Source organism: Euprymna scolopes, chromosome 6 (genome assembly GCF_053919585.1).
Source record: "Euprymna scolopes isolate OS-2025 chromosome 6, ASM5391958v1, whole genome shotgun sequence".
Lineage (NCBI taxonomy): Eukaryota > Metazoa > Mollusca > Cephalopoda > Sepiida > Sepiolidae > Euprymna > Euprymna scolopes.
In genome coordinates this window covers 158,332,852-158,354,355 of record NC_136487.1, presented here as the reverse complement: position 1 = coordinate 158,354,355, position 21,504 = coordinate 158,332,852, and the positions used below count along the sequence as shown (strand labels likewise).

The 21,504-nt window shown below is 35.1% G+C and overlaps 1 protein-coding gene across 1 annotated transcript in view; it reads left to right on the top strand.

Annotated features, from left to right (window-relative positions):
• The window catches only part of LOC145278088 (interstitial collagenase-like), a 295,194-nt gene that overhangs the window by 40,668 nt on the left and 233,022 nt on the right, over positions 1-21,504 (top strand). The window lies entirely within an intron of this gene.

Genomic DNA, 21,504 nt, shown 5'->3' with positions numbered 1-21,504 from the left:
ACAGTCGTTCGCCATGTGAAACAAATAGAGAAAATGTTGGATAAATAGGTGCCACATGAATTGAACAATAATTTTTAAAAAATCATCATTTTGAGGTGTCTTCTACGCTCCTTCTGCGAAAGAAAAACGGACTATTTCTCAAGTGGATTGTGACGTGTGATTATTGGTGGATTCTCTGCGACAACCGGCGACGTTCGGCACAATGGTTAGATGCCAGAGAAGCTCCACAACACTTCCCGAAGCCGAAATTTCACCAAAAACGGTTATGGTAGCATCCCTCACAACTTCTTGAATCCGGTGAAACAATTACGGCGGATAAGTACTGCTGACAAATTGACGAAATGCACCAGAAGCTCCAACGTATGAGATTGGTCAATGTGAACAGACCAATTCTTCTCCATGACAACGCTCGTCCGCATGTTGCTCAATTGACTCGGCAGAAGCGGAACGAATTGGGCTACGAGACCCTATTACCTCATCCGCCATATTCACCGGACCTCTCGTCCACCGATTATCATTTTTTCAAGCATCTAAACAATTTCCTTCAATGCTTCAAAAGCCGATATGATGCCGAATCGGACTTCAATGACTTCATCGCTTCCAGAAATCTGGATTTCTATGCTAATGGGATAAATAAATTTCTTTTTCGTTGGCAAAAATGTGTCCATTCTAATGGTTTTTATTTGGATTAATAGTTTGGACAATGTAAAAACATTGTTGATTAACTGTCCGCATAGCGGCAGCCGCATAACACAACAGTTAGAAGTTTTGACTGTCGTTTGGGCGATCGGGTTTCGATCCTGGCTTGAGGTAGTTCTTGTCTAGCCGCACTGATAAGATGAAACAACGAAACAGGATATATATATATATATATATATATATATATATATATATATATATATATAGTAAAGTTGGTAATTATTAAAAGCCTGAAGAGAGTGCTCAATACTACTGCAGAGCAGATATGTGTTTTATTTTTTTATTACCATTTCATCTGTTCAGTTACGTATGTTTCGAATGATGGACCATGTTTACAGTCCAGCAGCCTCGTCAAACCTTACAGAAGTGGTTTAATTTTGATTTTGTATCGTTCGTCAGATTTTGTGAGTAAGTCATTTGATGACTTGCAATCACTGTATCAACTTGGTCTCACGAATTAACTATAGTACTAATGGTAATTAAAGGGATCATCAGTTGCTTACCATTAAACACTGTTTCAGAGATATAAAAAACAAACAGTATATTAAATCATGGCTCCCCAGCCGTGTTGATTAAACACCACCTCCCTTTATCTTTAGAAGAAAACATGTTACAGATATTAGATCTATTCTAAATTAATTTGGCTAACCTATTCATGTTATAGAAATGAATTCCTTACCTAAACATACCATAATTATTTATCTATACACAACTAAACTTTGTGCATTTTGTTATTTTTTACTAGCAAGCCGCCCGGAATTGCCTGATCGTAAAATACGCTTTAATATGATATTTTGATAAATGCAGGTTTCGTATTTTTTATTATATTATATTGGACCTAATATATAGTAAGGGTTTTTTTTTTTTAAAAAAAAGGCTTGTGTGGCACCACTGAAAATCAAAACTAAAACGTTTAGCTTACAATTTACATTTTCCCTTGATGTTAATGATTAGATATGAAGACATGTTTACTGCAAGGCTAAAAATTAAAACATGAAGCAATATCTATTACGTCAGGCATGCATATTCGTAATGCCATCGTTCGACCTTCACCTGGTAAATTTCATTTTTTATTTTTCACACTTTTGCACAGATTTTCCCGGTTAAAACCCAAATAAAAGTTTCGCATGGGTTCGAATACCGTATATATTATGTTTCATGTCTGTAGACTAAAAACTGATGGAGGAGTTTGGTAGGCAAGATTTTTTAAACAAATATATATATATATATATATACGCACACATAAATACTGAAAAAGGTTTGTGTTTACTGTAACCTTTTTACGCAAATATTACGCAAGTATAAATCTTGGGGAATAGCTGCATGAATATAATTGCATGTAATAGTTAACTAAAGATGATCATCCCATAAAAAACTTGATTAAAATTAATGTTTAAAATAATATGAAAATTAGCTCGATCTTTTGCAGATGAATGCAATTCCATGCCCTATATAAAAGAAAGTTGTATTTTCTTTTTAAATAAATAGAAAAAAGGGGGTTAATATGAATAGCACTACACAAAAAACGCATCAGCTAAGCGTTTTGGTTTCGATTCTCGTTGGTGGCGCATAAGTTATTTTTTTGTTTTTTAACTTTTTAAATCATTACTATATATTGGGTCCAATATAATCTATAATATAAATCTCACCTGTCTGTTTATAGGTATGTATGTAGGTTTGTATGTCTGACTACAAATTTTTTACAGAGGCGGCGAATTTTACGTGATTGGTGTCAATTTGAAGCTCAGCCCTTCAGACGACAAATATAGAAAATTTCGCTAAAAACATTAATTCCTTCATCTTCAACTTTCTACAGAGAGGGGTCGCTTTTTTCGCCGATATTTTCGAAAATCATCCCCTCTTTTCGATTGTCTAGCCTTAATTTAAACCTCCGTCACTTCCTGTGGACGTAACAACAAAGACCTCGTGGTTTGTTTCACGTTCTTTGTCCCCTCGCAGTACGGGTTCGAGCCTGTCTGCGTACTACCACTTTTTTTACCACACACTTCCAAACCCCCGGACAACGCCGGGCACCCAGGCTAGTATAATAATAAATACGAATCAAAATATCATATTTAAGCATATTTTACGACCGGGCAATGCCGGGCGCTCTGCTAATGTATATATATATATATATATATATATATATATATATATATATATATATATATATATATATATATATATATATATATGTGTGTGTGTGTGTGTGTGTGTTTGTGTGTGTGTGTATATATAATATTTTTTAGGTTTTACCCCGTTCTTTGCCTCCTTTGCGGTATGAGTTCGAGCCTGCCTTCCTACTACCACTTTTTTCTTGCCCAACATACACATCCAAACACCCGAGCAACGCCGGGCTGAAATGCTAGTATATATATATAAATGTGACGTGTCTGTGTGTGTCTTTGTGTGCGTGTGTGTGTGTGTGTGTACATTTCCCTACGCAATAACTCTGTCAATTTGAAGTCTACAGAAGAAGTCGTTTTTTTATATAATAATAAGTAGAAATGAAGACACGAGAAATCTCATTCTAACATTTTAAAACACCTTTATTTGTTATCTTCGTTAGTAAGAATAAGGAAATGGATTAGTAGTGGAAAGTGTTCTAGTGTAGAAATGTAGATTAAAAATTAGACTGACTTGTTGAAGGAGACAGAGATCATGTATGTTTTTGTCTAAAGTTAGTAGCGGAAAATGTGACATGAAAGATTAGAGACATTTCTGTATGATGAGAAATAGAGATCATGTGTGTATCGCATTGAAGTCTGCGTGTGGAGATAGCCAGGTTGGCTTATTTGTATTCACGTCTTAGTCGAACCCCAAGACCGAAGGCCGTGTGATTTTTGTTCGAGTCTCAATTGAGAAGTTGGGTGTGGCAGGTCCGCTCCATGTGGAATTGTTGTCGGTCCAAGAAGAAAGAGAAAGAGAGTTGGTGTTGCCGGTTTAACCTTTTTAAACTCGGTAACGTGACTGAAGAATGGCTTCTGATTAGACAAGCTAGGAAGAAAGTGTATTTCAAAATCTCCAGCCGCGAGAAGTCGCACCTGCTTGTGTCAGTTGCGATTTCGTCTGCTACAAATATTTTTTTTTAAAAGTGATCTAAAAGCGTAAACACAATCCTTTTTATTATTATTTTATGGCTGTTTTATTAAGGTCATGTAATCTGATGTCACAGAATAAAATGTTAAAGCAACAGTAAAACAGCAACGGTTAAACAGCAACGATTAAACAGCAACGATTAAAAAGCAACGATTAAACAGCAACGATTAAACAGCAACAGTTAAACAGCAACGGTTAAACAGCAACGGTTAAACAGCAACAGTTAAACAGCAACGGTTAAACAGCAACGGTTAAACAGCAACGATTAAAAAGCAACGGTTAAACAGCAACGGTTAAACAGCAACAGTTAAACAGCAACAGTTAAACAGCAACGGTTAAACAGCAACAGTAAAAAAGCAACGATTAAACAGCAACGATTAAACAGCAACGGTTAAACATTAACGGTCCCTGAGTAACTTCCGAGCCTTGATAAGTGGTGATCACCTTGTAAAAATAAAACGGTTAAACAGTAACGGTTAAATAGCAACGGTTTAACAGCAAGGGTTAAAAAGCAACGGTTAAGCAGCAACGGTTAAATAGTGCATGTTAAACAGTAACGGTTAAACAGCAACGATTAAACAGCAACGGTTAAACAAAAACGGTTAAATAATAACGGTTATACAGCAACGGTTAAACAGTAACGGTTAAACAAAAATGGTAAAACCGTAACGGGTAAACATCAACGATTAAACAGCAACGGTTAAATAGCAACGGTTGGGCAGCAACGGTTAAACAGCAACGGTTGGGCAGAAACAGTGAAACAGTAATGGTCAAACAAAAACAGTTAAACAGTAACGGTTATACAGCAACGGTTAAAAAGCAACGATTAAGAAGCAACAGTAAAACAGAAACAGTTAAACAGTAACGGTTAAACAGCAACGATTAAACAGCAACAGTTAAACAAAAACAGTTAAGAAATAACGGTTATACAGCAACGGTTAAAAAGCAACGATTAAGAAGCAACAGTAAAACATTAACAGTTAAACAGTAACGATTAAACAGCAACGATTAAACAGCAACGGTTAAACAAAAACGGTTAAACAGCAACGGTTAAAGTGTAACGGTTAAACAAAAACGGTAAACAGTAACGGATAAACAGCAACGATTAAACAGCAACGATTAAACAGCAATGGTTAAGCAAAAATGGTTAAACAGTAACGGTAAAACAGCAACGGTTAAAAAGCAACGGTTAAGCAGCAACGGTTAAACAGTAATGGTTAAACAGTAACGGTTAAACAGCAACGCTTAAATAGCATCTGTTTAAAAAGTCCAGGGTACTTATATCTAAATTTTCAAGTGCATAGACCCAAAATTGTCGGAGGAGTTTGGTAGAGTTCTCAAAGGTCAAATCGTGGAACTTTGACCCCTTAATCGCTCAATTTCTGGCCAGAAACCGATTACATCGATTTTCCCAAATCTCATTTCCCTGTATATCAAATTTCGAGTCTGTAGACTAAAAATTGACAGAGTTATTGCGTAGGGAAATGTACACAGACACGCACACAGACACACAGATACACACACAGACACGTTCACTTATATATATATATATATATATATATATATATATAAAATGGGTTATGAAATTAAAACGAAAGAAAGATGTATATTTAAATAAGGGGGTAGTCACCAACAATGTGTATTTTTTAACATTACTTTATTATTCCGTGTCTTGGTATTTCATTGAGAATTATGTTTAGACCATTGTACCTATTTACTATGCCTCCCCACAAGACAGAGTTAGACATTGTAATAATGTTTTTAAATCATTGAAATCGTTTTTAACTCGTTTCAGACGTTCTGTGAAGCGTCCTCGACAGAAATTATTTTCAAAATGTGTTGGAGATGTAAAAATAGCATTTTCGTAGTTCATTTGAAGTGTTTCCAAGGGGTGGAAACGTGTGTCTACTATTCATTGGAATGTTCAATTTTTATTACTCTTTTATTGGGCTGTGGCGAGTCGGCTGTGGTCACTCCTGTGTTGTGGTTCTCTCTCTCACTCTCCCTTTCTGCTTGAGCTTTTTCTTTTCCTTTAGGGTAGGATGTGTGTGTGTGTTTTCTTTTATTGGTTTGAAAATTTGTGTACTGTTTTATAGTATTATGAGGTTATTTGCTTGCCTAGGAAGGTGACTGTGATCCAAGGCCGTTACTAATGTGTATGTGTGACGAGGGGGGAACCAGCTCTTCTGAAATAAGGGTAGGGGTGCTTTCATTCTATTTTGATATTTATTTTTTGGATTCTTAGATTTTATTATTGTGATTTTTCGTTTCAGTATTTTCGGGTATTCTTTATATTATGTTTGTTTAGATAGAGGGGTGTATTTAAAAATATGTATAGGGGATTTTTTAATGTTTCTATTTATTTGTCTCCCCATGTGGGTATGGCCAGACCCAGAATCGGTTCCTAGTGTGGGAAAAATCTCGTTCCCCAGAGGGGAGGGACCAATTCCAGGGGTATAGGTATTGGAGGGGGATGATAGAAGGGATGATAGTTGTCTCAGTCATGAGAGATTTCTCCTCCACTGACTTAGGGGGAGCGAGGTGTTGGAACAGATATTGTACTATGGTTCTAGGTGTTGCCTAGTGTTGTTGGTTTCGAGGTTAAGTAGGGTTGGTATTGTTCAGTGTGTTGTATTAGAGATAGGGGTGTTATGTCTGTGTGTGGTTGTATGCGCGCGCGTGTGTGTTTTAATGTGTCGGTTCTGATTTATGTGTGGATGTGTATATGCATATGGATGTGCATGCGAGTGTGCCTTGCATTTCATGTTTTCATGTGTTGATATTAGGCTCTGTTCAGTTCAGGAGTGAATCTTGTGATGAAGTTTTTTCCTGTGTAAGTAAATAAAAATAATTGTCTGTTTGGAAGATTGACATTGTTTTGAAGCTGTTTCCACTGCGTGTGTGTACGTGTTTTGAAACATAGAAGTGTCTGTTATCTGCAATTTTGATGTTGTTCTTATGCAAGGCCACTCTATTGCTAAAATGTTTTGTGGCGCCTATGTAGGATTTCTTGCATGCTGTGCATCTTAGTGCATATACTACATTTCTGGAGGTGCAATTTAGATCCTTTTATATTTTGAATGTTTGTGCTGGGCTTTTGGATGTGCATGTGTTTCCTTCTATTATTATGTCACATACTCCACATCGCGGTTTGTTGCATTTTGTAACCCCTTTTGTAGTGTGTGAAACGCGATTTGAGGAAGTTAGAGTGTGTTTTAAGTTTTTAGGTTGGCATTTGCTTTTTATTATTTTTGTTGTTTTAAGTATGTTGTTTGTCGTTCTGATTGAGGAGGATAAGGTTTTTTTGTTATCTGTGTGAATAGTTCTGGGTTGTTTGTGTTGTGTGTAGAGACGTATGCTAAAATTTGTTCTTTTGTTGTGTTCTTTTGGGATTCTTAGTTGGTCTATTGGAATTTTTTCAGCCAATTTCCTTAAAAAAAACTAGCACCAAATATATCAAATAGACTCCTTTTCCAATGTTTACTAAACGCATCTTCTCATCTTTTATCCACCTGCTAATCATGTTTCCAGTGTCGCCGTTATCGGCTGCTTACCTCCGCAGCAAGGAGCAGACTGTCTCTTCTGTCCTTCCTAAGCGTGCAGGGTAAAACGTCCCCCTCTCTCTATATATATTTTTTTTCACCTCCTTCTCTCTATAAAGCCTGCCAGCGTTACTAGCTGGTTTCTTTCTTCTTTCTTTCTTTCTTTCTTTCTCCTCTACTGTCAGTGCTCGTTAGCTATTCTTTCTTTTCTTTTTCTTTTTTATCTTTGACCACTCTCTATATATCTCTTCATATCCTCTCTCGTTGTGATTGTTTTCTTGTTTTGTTTTTTTTTTGTTTTGTTTTTTGTTTTGTTTTTTTTGGCGGGGGGGTTCTGGCTGAACGCAGACGACAGTACAATTGATGAAAATAAAACAAAAACAAACAAACTCTTATTCTCTCTCTATTTCGAACAACATATAAAAGAATAATTTATTACATTTTTTTTTACTAAAAATGTAACATCCCACCACCTATTTAAAAAAATCTTTTCCGAAGATTTTTCTAGTTTAATACTTTTTATTCGATTTCATGAAGAATAGCAAAATATCTTCAACCCGGCTAAATCCCTGAACCGTATTTTGTCAATTTGCTTTTATTTAAGATCTTCATTTTTTGTTGTTGTTGTTGTTGTTGTTTAACCATTAACTAAAAAAAATGATAAAGAGTCTGGAAGACGGTTGTTCTTTTTTTTTTTAAAGAAGGGTTCTAGTTTATAGATATCATACACGCGACAATGCATCGGCACAAACGTTATCAACTCCCCAGATATGCTGGATTTCCAAGTTATATTCTTGTAGAATCAAGCTCCAGTTTAATAATCTTCGATTTTTATCTTTCATTTTATGCAGGAAAGTGAGCGGGTTGTGATCAGTGTAAACGAGTACTTGCCTGCATGAGGATGATACATACCCGTCGAAATGCTTTAGGCTTAAGACGAGGGCCAACGTCTCTTTTTCAACAGTCGAATATCCTTTTTGATAAGCATTAAACTTCCTGGAGAAATAGTTAACCAGGTGTTCAATACCGGCCGAGTGTGTTTGAAGTAGTACAGACCCGAGACCAGAATCACTGAGATCGATGGCCAAACGGAATGGTTGTGGGAAGTCGGGAGCTTTCAAAACAGGTTCGGAACATAATAAAGATTTGATTTGCTCGAATCCTTTTTGACAAGATGATGTCCAGGAGAACTTCACCTTCTTGGAGAGCAACTGGGTAAGTGGTGACGCTGTGTCGGAGAAGTTGCGACAGAATTTCCTGTAGTATCCGGCCATGCCGAGGAATCGCCTCAGACTCTTCAAGTTGGTAGGGGCAGGATAATCTACAATACCCTGAATTTTGGTTGGCCTCGACTGGGGATATCTTCCCATAGCCGATTGTATGCCCCAGGTATATAACTTCAGCTTTGCCAAAGTCGCTTTTAGCTAAATGGACAGTAAGATTTGCCTGTCGGAGTCTATCAAATACGGCTCTCAGGGACGTTATGTGTTCAACCCAGCTATCATAGTATATGACGATGTCGTCAATATAGATTTCGACACCGGGTAAGTCTCGCAAGCATGAATTCATCATTCTCTGAAAGGTGGCCTGGGAATTCTTCATCCCGAAAGGCATAACTCTATACTGATATAAACCATATAGGGTGACGAAAGCGGATATTTCTTTAGCTCGTTCAGTCAAGGGTACACACCAATATCCCTTGAGTAGGTCTAATTTGGAAATATATGTGGCCGTGCCAATCTTATCGATGCAATCGTCCATCCTTGGTATGGGGTGATAGTCAGCTTTTGTAACAGCATTCACTTTGCGGTAATCCGTACAGAAGCGAATGGATCCATCGGATATTCCGACTAGCACACAAGGAGATGACCAGCTGCTCTGGCTAGGTTCGACGATGCCATGTTCGAGCATATATTTCACTTCATGACTGATTATTTTTGCTTTATGTGGGTTGACACGATACGGGTGTTGTTTAATGGGGAGGGCATTTTCAATCTCTACATCATGTTGAACAAGGTTCGTTCGTTTGGAGACATCCGGAAAGAGATCGCTGTAGTCCCGAATAAGGAGGGCTATATCCCCTCTTTCGTTACTTGACAAATGAGATACAAGGGAGGTACGATTGGCTAATATTTCTGAACTTGATAACCTCAGGGGGTGTTGGTTTTTTCCCGAGATCTCTTCGTTGTCATCCATTGGTTTCCTCGCGGATGCGGGCGCAGTGGTGACCACGGTAAGGTTTAATTTATCCCTTTCAAAATACGCTTTGAGCATATTGATGTGACACATCTGTGTTGTCTTTCTACGATCAGGGGTATTAATTACATAGTTTAGTTCGCTGACCTTCCGAGCAATGGTATAAGAGCCGTGAAACCGAGCCTTAAGTGGATGACCAGATAAGGATAACAAAACAAGCACTTTGTCTCCAACTTCGAAGCTCCTGGGGACAGAATTTTGGTCATAATGCTTCTTCATTCTGGCTTGAGTTGTCCGCAGTCTTTCGCGTGCCATTTAGCTGGTTTCATGTAGTAAATTTCGAAACCGTGATACGTACTCCAGCAGGGGTTCGTGGGTGGATCCTTCCTGAAGCCATTTTTCTTTCAACAATGCTAGGGGGCCGCGTACCGAATGGCCAAACACTAACTCAAATGGACTGAATCCCAAAGATTCTTAGGTAGCATCTCGTGCTGCAAACATCGGGCCGGGATCAAAGTGTAGTATCTGTTCCGGCAGATACTGCAAGCTATGACTAGCTATGACTAGCAAAGACCAGATGTGGGGGCAACTCCACATGCCTGACCTTTAACCAGCTCCCATTTCCCACCTCTCGGGAGCTGGTCCCCTTTTTCCCTTCCCCCTCCCTTCACTCCTCACATTAAAAATCGGCCTTGTGCCTAATTTGCTCGGTGGGGGAGCAAATAAATACCATCTGTTCCGGCAGATGCTGCACTTAAGATAATTTGTACCAGTCAATGGAGGGGAAACCCTCTATACTGGGACAATTATTATTTTTGGTAACCAGAGTGCCCCCTTTTAGGGGAGCTGGTTTTTACCTCACATTAAAAACGGCCTTGTGCCTAATTTGCTCAGTGGGGGAGCAAATAAACACCATCTCGTGCTGCAAACATCGGGCCGGGATCAAAGTGTAGTATCTGTTCCGGCAGATGCTGCACTTAAGATAATTTGTACCAGTCAATGGAGGGGAAACCCTCTATACTGGGACAATTATTATTTTTGGTAACCAGAGTGCCCCCTTTTTGCCTACTTTTAGGGGAGCTGGTTTTTACCTCACATTAAAAACGGCCTTGTGCCTAATTTGCTCAGTGGGGGAGCAAATAAATACCATCTGTTCCGGCAGATGCTGCACTTAAGATAATTTGTACCAGTCAATGGAGGGGAAACCCTCTATACTGGGAACCGCCTGGGTAATACCTAGGAGGTCCACCCTCCCAGGCCTTGCCACCGGGCTTTCCGGTGGGGCAAGTTTATTGCTTGCTGCCTGAGGCGCCCCGACCGGGGAATGCCGACGGGGTTACTCAGGCAATTTTTAAAATTGCAGGAGTGCCCCTCCTTTAGGGGAGCCTGCGGGGTTCCCACTTTCCGGCCTTGTGCCACATAATGCTGATGTGGGCAGCATTTAAATAAAAACCCCACATGCCTGACCATTAACCAGCTTCCATTTCCCACCTCTCGGGAGCTGGTCCCCTTTTTCCCTTCCCCCTCTCTTCACTCCTCACATTAAAAATCGGCCTTGTGCCTAATTTGCTCGGTGGGGGAGCAAATAAACACCATCTGTTCCGGCAGATGCTGCACTTAAGATAATTTGTACCAGTCAATGGAGGGGAAACCCTCTATACTGGGACAATTATTATTTTTGGTAACCAGAGTGCCCCCTTTTTGCCTACTTTTAGGGGAGCTGGTTTTTACCTCACATTAAAAACGGCCTTGTGCCTAATTTGCTCAGTGGGGGAGCAAATAAATAACATCTCGTGCTGCAAACATCAAGAAGGGAATACCCTCATCCAAATCTTTCTGGTGACCAAGGCAATAAGTTCGGATCATGGTCTTCAGTGTAGAATGAAACCTTTCTCAAAGCGCCCTGGGATTGAGGGTGATATGCGCTTGACTTGACTGTTTGTATGCCCAGCATGTTCATGGACTGTTGACACCTCCTGGACATAAAATTCGATCCTTGATCGGATTGGATTATTTTTGGCAGTCCAACCATGGAGAAGAAGTTGAGAAGGGCCTTTATTATTTTCTCAGCAGATATGTTTCTGAGTGGGATTGCTTCCGGGAATCCGATGGATGCGCAGATGAGGGTGAATATATACTGCTTTCCCCTTTTAGTCTTGGGAAGTGGACCTACGCAATCGATCAAAATTCGGCAAAAGGGTTCTTCAAATGCAGGTATAGGATGTAATGGGGCGACTGGTATTTTCTGGTTCAGCTTGCCTATCATCTGGCAAATGTTACAAATTCGGCAATAGTTAGATACGTCTTTGCATACCTCTGGCCAATAAAAATGTTTAGTGATTCTCTCGTAAGTCTTGCGAATGCCTAAGTGGTCTCCCAAGGGGATTTCATGAGCCACTTCTAATATTTCGGCCCTGTGTGTCTTAGGTAATACTAGTTGGTATAATACTGACCAGTCTTCGTGCGCGCGTGATTGTGAGGGCCTCCACTTCCTCATCAGCACGCCGTTTTTTATGAAGTAACCAGAGGGTACTTTCTCCAGTTCTTTCTTAGGTAGCGCTTCTTCAAAGAGGAGGGAAATCTTCTCGTCTCTTCGCTGTTCTTCCATGATCAACTGTCGTGAGGTGGGAAATCCGGGAGAGTGTTTGTGGTTAGTAAGGAGATTATTTGTTAGCTTCCACCTCAGGATTCATGAATAGCTGGGAGAGGTTAAGTTCTTCGCCCTCCTCGGACTGATCTTTCATCTTCTTCTGCAGTTCTTTTTGCGGTCTGCGCACGGGTTACTGCACATGATGTGAATATGCCGGGGTGTTGCTCTTCCATCAACTCGGTATTTTCTGAGATGTCTGGCTCCATTATCACTCTTGGATGGGGAATGACTCTTTCTCCGGCTAAATCATTCGCGAGTAACATCGAAATGCCTTCATGGGTAAGCTACTGACTACGTCCACTTCTACTGGACCGCATACTATATCCGAATCAAGAGAGACTCGATGGATTGGGACATCGATGCAATTTCCACTAATTCCGCGAATCACAACGGATTCTCCTGTGGCTGTTTGTGACCCGCATGGCATACTCTGCTCCAAATTCAAAAATTGGGTTGCCCCAGTGCTCTCAGAATTTTTATAGGCTGTTTATCCGAGCGATTATATAATGGGGATATGAAACCATTTGATATGAATGGTCTATATTCCTTTCTAATCTTGGCAGTATCTTTAAACGTAATGCGCTTATGTGAAGAGATGAATCCTTGTGGTTTACTTGTAAATCTTCGTCCAAAATCGGCGCCTTTTCTGTCAGGGCAGTGTGCGGCAATGTGCCCTACATTATTACAGTAGTGGCATGTTATGGTTCTCCACCCGTCTGTTTGATGATAGGTAGGAGGCGGTGGCTTTGTATGGGGGTACTTGCTTCTTATCCTGCATGCGATGTCATTCGTTTTAACTTGATGTTGGGAGAAGAGCCTGGTATCATCGGTAAATAACCCTATCTCGGCGCGATTATATTGGAGGTCGTTTATAAAAATTAGGAATAATAAAATATAGGTTCGAGTATCTACTCCTAAGGCCACCCATATTATTTTTGTATGACTATAAAGAACAACCCATATCTTTCTTTTAGCTGAAATATGATTATATTATATACTAGCAGGTCGCCCGACACTGCCCGGTCTTAAAATACGAATGAACCAGTTGATTTCCCCGAGAAAACTTCATTCCAATCGTTATTAATTTTAAAAAAATCCGCACTAAATTTGTCTAAATCCTTACTATTAATCAAAGAGAATTTTGGCATTTTCAAGGAGGAATCAAAATATAAATTTGTGAATAATAACCGTAAAAGAAAGGCCGTAAATTAAATAAAATACTATTATTCATGTAATTAAATTATATACGTTTAATTTAGTAAAAATCAGATGCTATGGACGATTTAAACGTTTGTACGACGGTGAAGTGAGTCTGGAAATATTTAGATTGAAATGTTTTCAGCATGAGTTCAGCTTCTACTGATTTTATTTACTCTCTTCCCACTCTGGAAATATGTAGCACAATGTCAGACAGGTGACAGACACAGAAATGCAGCGCACTAAAACATTCTGGCTTTGTAAAAATAGCCTGGCCAACTTCATCGGTATTCCTCAGTAGAGGAGCCAGAGGTGACTGGCAATAAACTGACCAGTTTTCAAAGAGAGAATATAAAACATGGACGAATGTACACTTCTTGGAAATATCAGGATCATACCTCACCACACAGAGCAAGGTCAACTGATATCACAATGATCCACCGTTCGTTGGACTGATTCTCGAGAACATATCCTCAATTGGTATGTATAATCAGTGAATGTTGTTATTTTGCTCTCCTATTAATATGAACAACAGTTACGTATGCTCTTGTACTTTCTCCCACAAGTTGTTTTAGGTAGTGCATATTTTGCATGAAGATTGTGTACGTTGTTCGAACTGCTATGCGTCGTATTTTGTTGTGTTGACAATTAATAATAAATAAATAATAACACTGATATTTAGTGTTCTTTCTTAATATCACGTAAATTTGTCCCAATCGTGATAGCGCCAAATCTTAAACAGTTTCTATTATAGAGATTTAAATATATTTTAAAGCTCCGGCTGAAAAATATTTTATTTATTTTATTTGAATTCGAAAACGATTTTTATAAAAATATACAACTTTCTTTTTTATTAATATTTTTAATGAAAAAAAAAGTACATAAAAAATATGAAATAAAAACACGACTCTCTCAAATTGTTCAAGTGTTATTTTATTTAATTAACAAAATAAAAATAAAACGAAATTATTCGTGGGATTATTTTTATGATTTAGAACAATTTTTATTTTCAAAATGTCCGATTGGCCAAACCCAAATGTTTGCCGATCGACTTAATCTGAAATATAAAAATGAAAATAAATGTTAGAAATCTGTCAATTATATGAGAAATTTAATATATAAATATATTCAATATAATACTACGGATATTTTATTAGTATCCGTTATGTATAAACCTACAACAATATTATATATAAACCTATAACAATATTATATATAAACATATAACAATATTATATATAAACCTACAACAATATTATAAATAAACCTATAAACATATTACGGTAAAAATAGCCGTTAAGAAGTCAAAATTGAAGAAAATTTGAACTTGGCAAGCGTAAGTCGACGTAAAGTATTCTTATATATTTATATACACACACATATCTATGTGTGTGTGTGTGTGTGTGTGTGTGTGTGTGTGTGTGTGTGTGTGCGGACTTAGCTTTTTTGTATAAGTAATATCTCTTGAAGAGGTCTCTAGTTACTCGTAACTGGCTAACCGAAACATGCTTATGAATGTGTAGCGACATATAATTCTTAAGTAAAACAAATAAAATTATATTTTGCCCTACTTCAGTATTAAGCACGCTTGTATTAACCTCGTTAAAACTTGACTGGTTTCTTCACCTCTGGAAAATAGTAAACTGGAATTATATATATATATATATATATATATATATATATATATATATATATATATATATCGCAGTTGTTGCAAAGTCAATTTATTCTAAAACCTATATTATAATAATCAGGTTTCTGATTAATACTTTTTTGTTTCTTTCATCATTCAAAGTAAACAAAAATAATTGAAAACCTCAAATAAGTAATTCTATGAAAAATAAGTTCCGACTGAATCAAAAATATTTCTAAATCGATACATCTTATCTAATAATAATAATAATAATAATAATAATAATAATAATAATAATAATAATAATAATAATAATAATAATAATAATAATTTCTTTTATCATGAAAATTTTTCTAGAATTTCTGAAAAAAAAACGTTCATTTTCGTTTTAGTTTTTATTGTATCGAGCTTTCGTTTAAAGAATTCGTTTGTTATGACATTTAAACACTGATTCGAATATAGGGAATCAGAAATAAAGCCCATATAGGCACTCATTCGAAGAAATGTAACATACAACAGACATTCGCACAACAGCACCAAATATTCCAATTCGCAAAAAAAAAAAATTGAATTAAATTAGATTAAATTAAAATAATAATAATAATAATAATAATAATAATAACAACATAATATCACGAAAAGATTTTTCTAATTAAAACTATGGTATTTCAGCATATGAAATAATTGTTCTTAGGAAGACAACGTCACCAAGAGATTCATTTGTGTATAAGTATTTAGGACGCTAAACTTAATTTAATATAACAAGTGACGATAATTGCAGAAAAACTGTAATCTTTATTAAACAAAACATTCGAGGAATTCAATGAAAAAAAAGAAGCGTTTTTTTGTGTTTTTTTTTAAACAAAAAATTACTTTTTCTTAACTACTTTATTTAATGTACCCAATTTTATAACATTAATAGCAAAAATTATTTTTAAAATTTAAAAGAAAAAAGAATGTTATAATTTTTCTTATAATTCGTCTGCAATTAGCGTCGCATTTTCCTTCTTTTTTGTAATGTTATTTTTGTTATGAATACTACATTTAATAATGATATTTTTTGTTATTTATATTACGTTAAATAATGTTATTTTTTGTTATGAATATTACATTAAATAATGTTATTTTTTGTTATGAATATTACATTAAATAATGTTATTTTTTGTTATGAATATTACATTAAATAATGTTATTTTTTGTTATGAATATTACATTAAATAATGTTATTTTTTGTTATTTATATTACGTTAAATAATGTTATTTTTTGTTATGAATATTACATTAAATAATGTTATTTTTTGTTATGAATATTACATTAAATAATGTTATTTTTTGTTATGGACATTACATTAAATAATGTTATTTTTTGTTATGGACATTACATTAAATAATGTTGTATCTTGTTATGAATATTACATTAAATAATGTTATTTTTTGTTATGAATATTACATTTAATAATGATATTTTTTGTTATTAATATTACATTAAATAATGTTATTTTTTGTTATGAATATTACATTAAATAATGTTATTTTTTGTTATGGACATTACATTAAATAATGTTGTATCTTGTTATGAATATTACATTAAATAATGTTATTTTTTGTTATGGATATTACATTAAATAATGTTATTTTTTGTTATGGACATTACATTAAATAATGTTGTATCTTGTTATGAATATTACATTAAATACTGTTATTTTTTGTTATGAATATTACATTAAATAATGTTATTTTTTGTTATTAATATTACATTAAATAATGTAGCCGAAAAAATTATTTTTACTTTAATTCCTCGGACATTTCCTACAATTCTTCTACAATTATCGTCGCTTGTTACATTAAATAAAATTTTAGTGTATCGAAAAATAAACGAATCTATAAATAAGACAGAGTTGTCTCCGTTAGAGCAATAAGTTAATATGCCGAATTGCCAAAAAAAAAACCATAAAAATAAATTGCACAATACAAAAGCAATAATTCCTCCAAACTCTAAACAGTTACCTTCGCATAAAATTACATAACAATACAAAAACTACATATTATTATTAATGTTTTAAAAATACAAATCACTAGCATTAATTACAGGGGAATAATACAAGGGAAATAACTCTGCGGCATAAAATACAATCGTTAGCATTTAATATAAGGGGAAAACTCAACAAAAACCTCTAAAGAGTCTGGTAACGACAAATAAAATACTTAGCTTTTGTTACATCATTTATTTGGGAAAAATACTAAAAATTGTATTAAATATGAGCAAAAGATAAAACAACAGAAAATATTTAATTGGGAAATCTAAGTGACCAGCACAATCCAATGCCGGCGCTGCTGTTTTAGAGGCGGTTAATCAAAGGTAGATAACTCTCATTAACTAAGACAAAAAATACATTTTGAAATGAATAGTTTAGAACACTAAATAATGACTTGAACAATGACACAATTTGGAATAAAAAAAATGTCCTCCTCTCCATAAGAGGATACAAAAATAATGATATATCTGAACAATACTATTTTAACAAACTAAATATGAAACAATTTTAAATAATAAAAATAATTTAACTTGTTAATTAACGTACACAAAACAGATAGTAACTAAACTGATTTGCCAATTTCTATGACCAATTTCATTCAGCACTGTTATTATAAATTGTTTTATGTTAAGTAGATTTATATATAAAAATGATCATAAAACCTATTGTATTCCAATTTTATATAATTTCTGGTAAATAAAATCATTTTTTATTAAATTAAAAAAAAATATCTGTATAAAAACAGTTCTTTTTAAATAGGCAAACATTTATCATTGGCTAATCGAAAACAACTTGTTCATTGTTGGCTATTCGAACAAGCAACTACTTTTTTTATTGGTTAATCGGATTGTATATCTTGTCGCTATTGGCTATGTCATAAGCGTCTCAAATTATTTATTTTTTCTCAGTCAATGTGACTTATATCTCTTAAATAATCTGCCTCTAAAAAAGCAGCACCCTAATGCCTAGCGTTTGTGTACAACGAAGACATCTTATGAAAAAGAAATTCCACCTACAAGCTAATTGAAAAGTGTGACCAAATTGCTTAACAGGCATATTTCCATCGGGAAAGAATATACGTCTTTATTTATACCTACTACATTCGTATTTGGAGAGAAGACAGCTGTAAGGGATGTTGGAAAATAAAGTAGAAGAGTTACTGGCTCCGTAGACGGTTTCGTATTCTTTAAGTTGATTTTGTTTTTTCGCCGTTGTTTCGTACGTGTAAAAAACAAAGGGAGGTAGCTCTAATAAAGCTTGATGGAGATTATCTTCCTTTTACCGTTGAAATTTTAAGTGATGTTGTACAATTTTTGTATTTTCTTTATTATTAGAGGTTCTCATATACTTCTAATCTCTATGTTCAGTTTGCTATATAATTGTTCTTTTTTAGTATATGTGTCGCTTCTTCAACTCTCCGTCCCTGTCAATTATTTTGACCTTGTTCAATAAAGGGAAGTGTGTTCCGTTTTCTGTTTTTCTTTTCTTATCGTACTCCTGGGCAACGGCAACTTGCTTTGCTATTAAAAAATAATATGTCATTGTAATTCATTTATAACTGGCAAATAGGATACTTTACTTTTGAAACGACTCTGGTAAGGATATCATTTTTTTTACTGTAAATTCGAATTTCAATTGTGTCCTATAATAAAGAAACGCCTTTCTTTAATTTTGTTTTTGTTTTGTTTTGTTTTTTAATATTAGCTTCGGTATAGTTCATTCTGGCATTCTGTATTGCAATATTAACAATCGCTATAATTAGCGATTCTTTTCCTCTGTTCAAATGTCCAATCATGGATGAAGGAACAAGAGCACACTACCCCCGTGAAGTAAATAAAAGGTTCCGCTCAAAAATCCGTTCAAATTCCCTAGTTCGACAGAAACATTCCCGAGTTCGACAAGATTCGCTTGAAGAAAGTCGGGGGTTACATCGACCGAAACGCTGCGAAAATCAAACTTAGAGATGAGAACAGTAGTCCGAAGTATCCAAATAATATGAATCACCAATCCTCATCTGAAAAATCGAGAACTTTTTTTTACTCAATATTCTACTCCATCTTTTTTTTTTAATTTTGAGTCATTTTACCTTTGTAAGCACAACATGTAAGAACATCAAAGTGTTTTCTACTTGAAATCCGAATTTCAGTTGGGACTTATAGTAAAGAAGCATTCAAAAGATTACAAACCTTGCTCTTTTATGGATACAAATCATTGATATTCTTGATGTCAGTTGGTCCAAGTGCTGTCAACCCATTGTACCAAGGTGTCATGATTGAGGTTGTAGTTTGGTCATGTGATAAACCCAATGCGTGGCCAGCTTCATGCAAGCCGGTTGAATGAAGCTTCAAGCCATTGCCTGTTTTATATCGGTAAGTTTCATCGTCGTCGAAATGTATGTCACCCGCAAATTCGTGCAGTGAAGGGTAGAATGCGTGCGCAATAACTCCTCCTGAAATAGAGAAATGTATCAATTATTACACTATAAATCTTGCATGAAGCAACGTTAATTTTTGTATCATTTATATATATATATATATATATATATATATATATATATATATACTAGCAAAAGTACCCGTCGTTGACTGGGTACAGTAAATGGACTCTGATTTATGAAAGTATGATAGGTTATAAAAAGGAAGGGTTGTAAAGAGATAGCTTCGAATTTGGGGGTATCAAAACCAAAGCAAAATATGATGAAAGTAAAAATAAAATAGATAAACCCCATAATTTATTATACTATACCTGTTTACACTGAAACATTATCACAATATTCTGTAGATCTATATTAAAAAAGCCATGTTAAACTTTGTGGCATATTTCCATCCTATGGACGTCAGGTGCGGACGAACACCCCATAATTTTATTATGCCATATTTCTTCAAACTGAAACATAATTATCAAAGTATACTTACGCAGATAGATATGAAAAAGTCTTTATTAAAGTTTGTGCCTATTTCCATTCTATGGAGGCCAGGCGCGAATGCAGATCCCACAATTTTATTATACCATCCCTATTTAAGTTAAAACATACTTATCAAAGTATTCTTATGTGCATCTATATCAAAAACCGAATAAAACCGAATCATTAAAAGGAGATTAATTGGGATAATGCAAAGCTCAACAAACTGCTCTGGAGCTTATATATATAGAATAAATTTATATATATAAAATAAGAAAACGATAATATAAAAATATATATTAATGCATATAGATTTCTTCGATTATTCAATAAGTATGATACATAAATTAAGGGTGTAGGATGAGTAAAACTCTTTATATCATGTTATTTCGAAACCTAATTCTTTTCATCAGAAGAGGAGAAAAGGCATTAGGTAACATAATAGACGTCACATCCTTATCATGTTAACTAGCACCTTCTCTCCTTTTCTGATGAGAAGGATTAGGCTTTGAAATGCTATGGTATAAATAGTTTTGCTTTTCCTACACCCCTAATTGATATATCATCCTTATTGACTGAACGAATAAATCTATATGAGGTACTCTTGCATAATTTGACCCGAATTGTCGGGAATTCCCGTCAAGCGTGAATCGGGCGAGACCGGCAATCATCGGTTTAAGCTGAGCGTTTTAACAGACGCAGACTAATTTAAAAACAAATAAACCGGGAAACAATACGAATAATAATAAATAACAAAGATCTACTTTAAAGGACTGAAAATATTGGTATTCATTTTATTTTCATATTTTTGAAAAATATTTATCAACAAAAAGTTTTTTTCTTCAAGAATAACGTTTTTCGGGGGGGGGGGCTTCCACAGAAATTTGTATATATATATATATATATATACATATATATATGTGTGTGTGTGTGTGTGTGTGTGTGTGTGTGTGTGTGTGTGTGTGTGTCTATACTTTAGACACTTTTAAGAAAATAAGATCAGCTAAGATGGTGACTGATGTCAGAAATCAAATTATGTCGTCCGATCGACTAAAAGAATACAATTTTACATAAACACATCACATTAGTTGTATTGATTTGAACATTCTTTAACAGAGAATTCGATCATAAGAAAATATCTAACATAGCGCGGCTGCCCGCATGCAAGTGCATGCGAAATGGCGTCACGGGTAAAAGAAAAAAGAAATACAGAATTTTCACTTTAAAAAGGTTAACTTGCAGCCCTGGATAAGAGTATGAAAGTTACGCCATTTTGATGTAGCCTCGTTTTCGATTATCATTATAATAATTTATGACCACTGCCTGACGTGCAATGGTTATTCTTATTAAATTATTTTGGTTATAATATATATTGGTATGGGAGTGTATCTTTAAAGCTCTTTAGAAGTTTGCGACATACTCCCATTATATATATCCGGCGTGAACCCAGACTCCACAATATTGTTGTATGATCTTTGAACAGAACTGCTATGACTTTTATATTGGCAAACATATTTTATATTAATAAATTAGGCACAAGGTCATGAAAA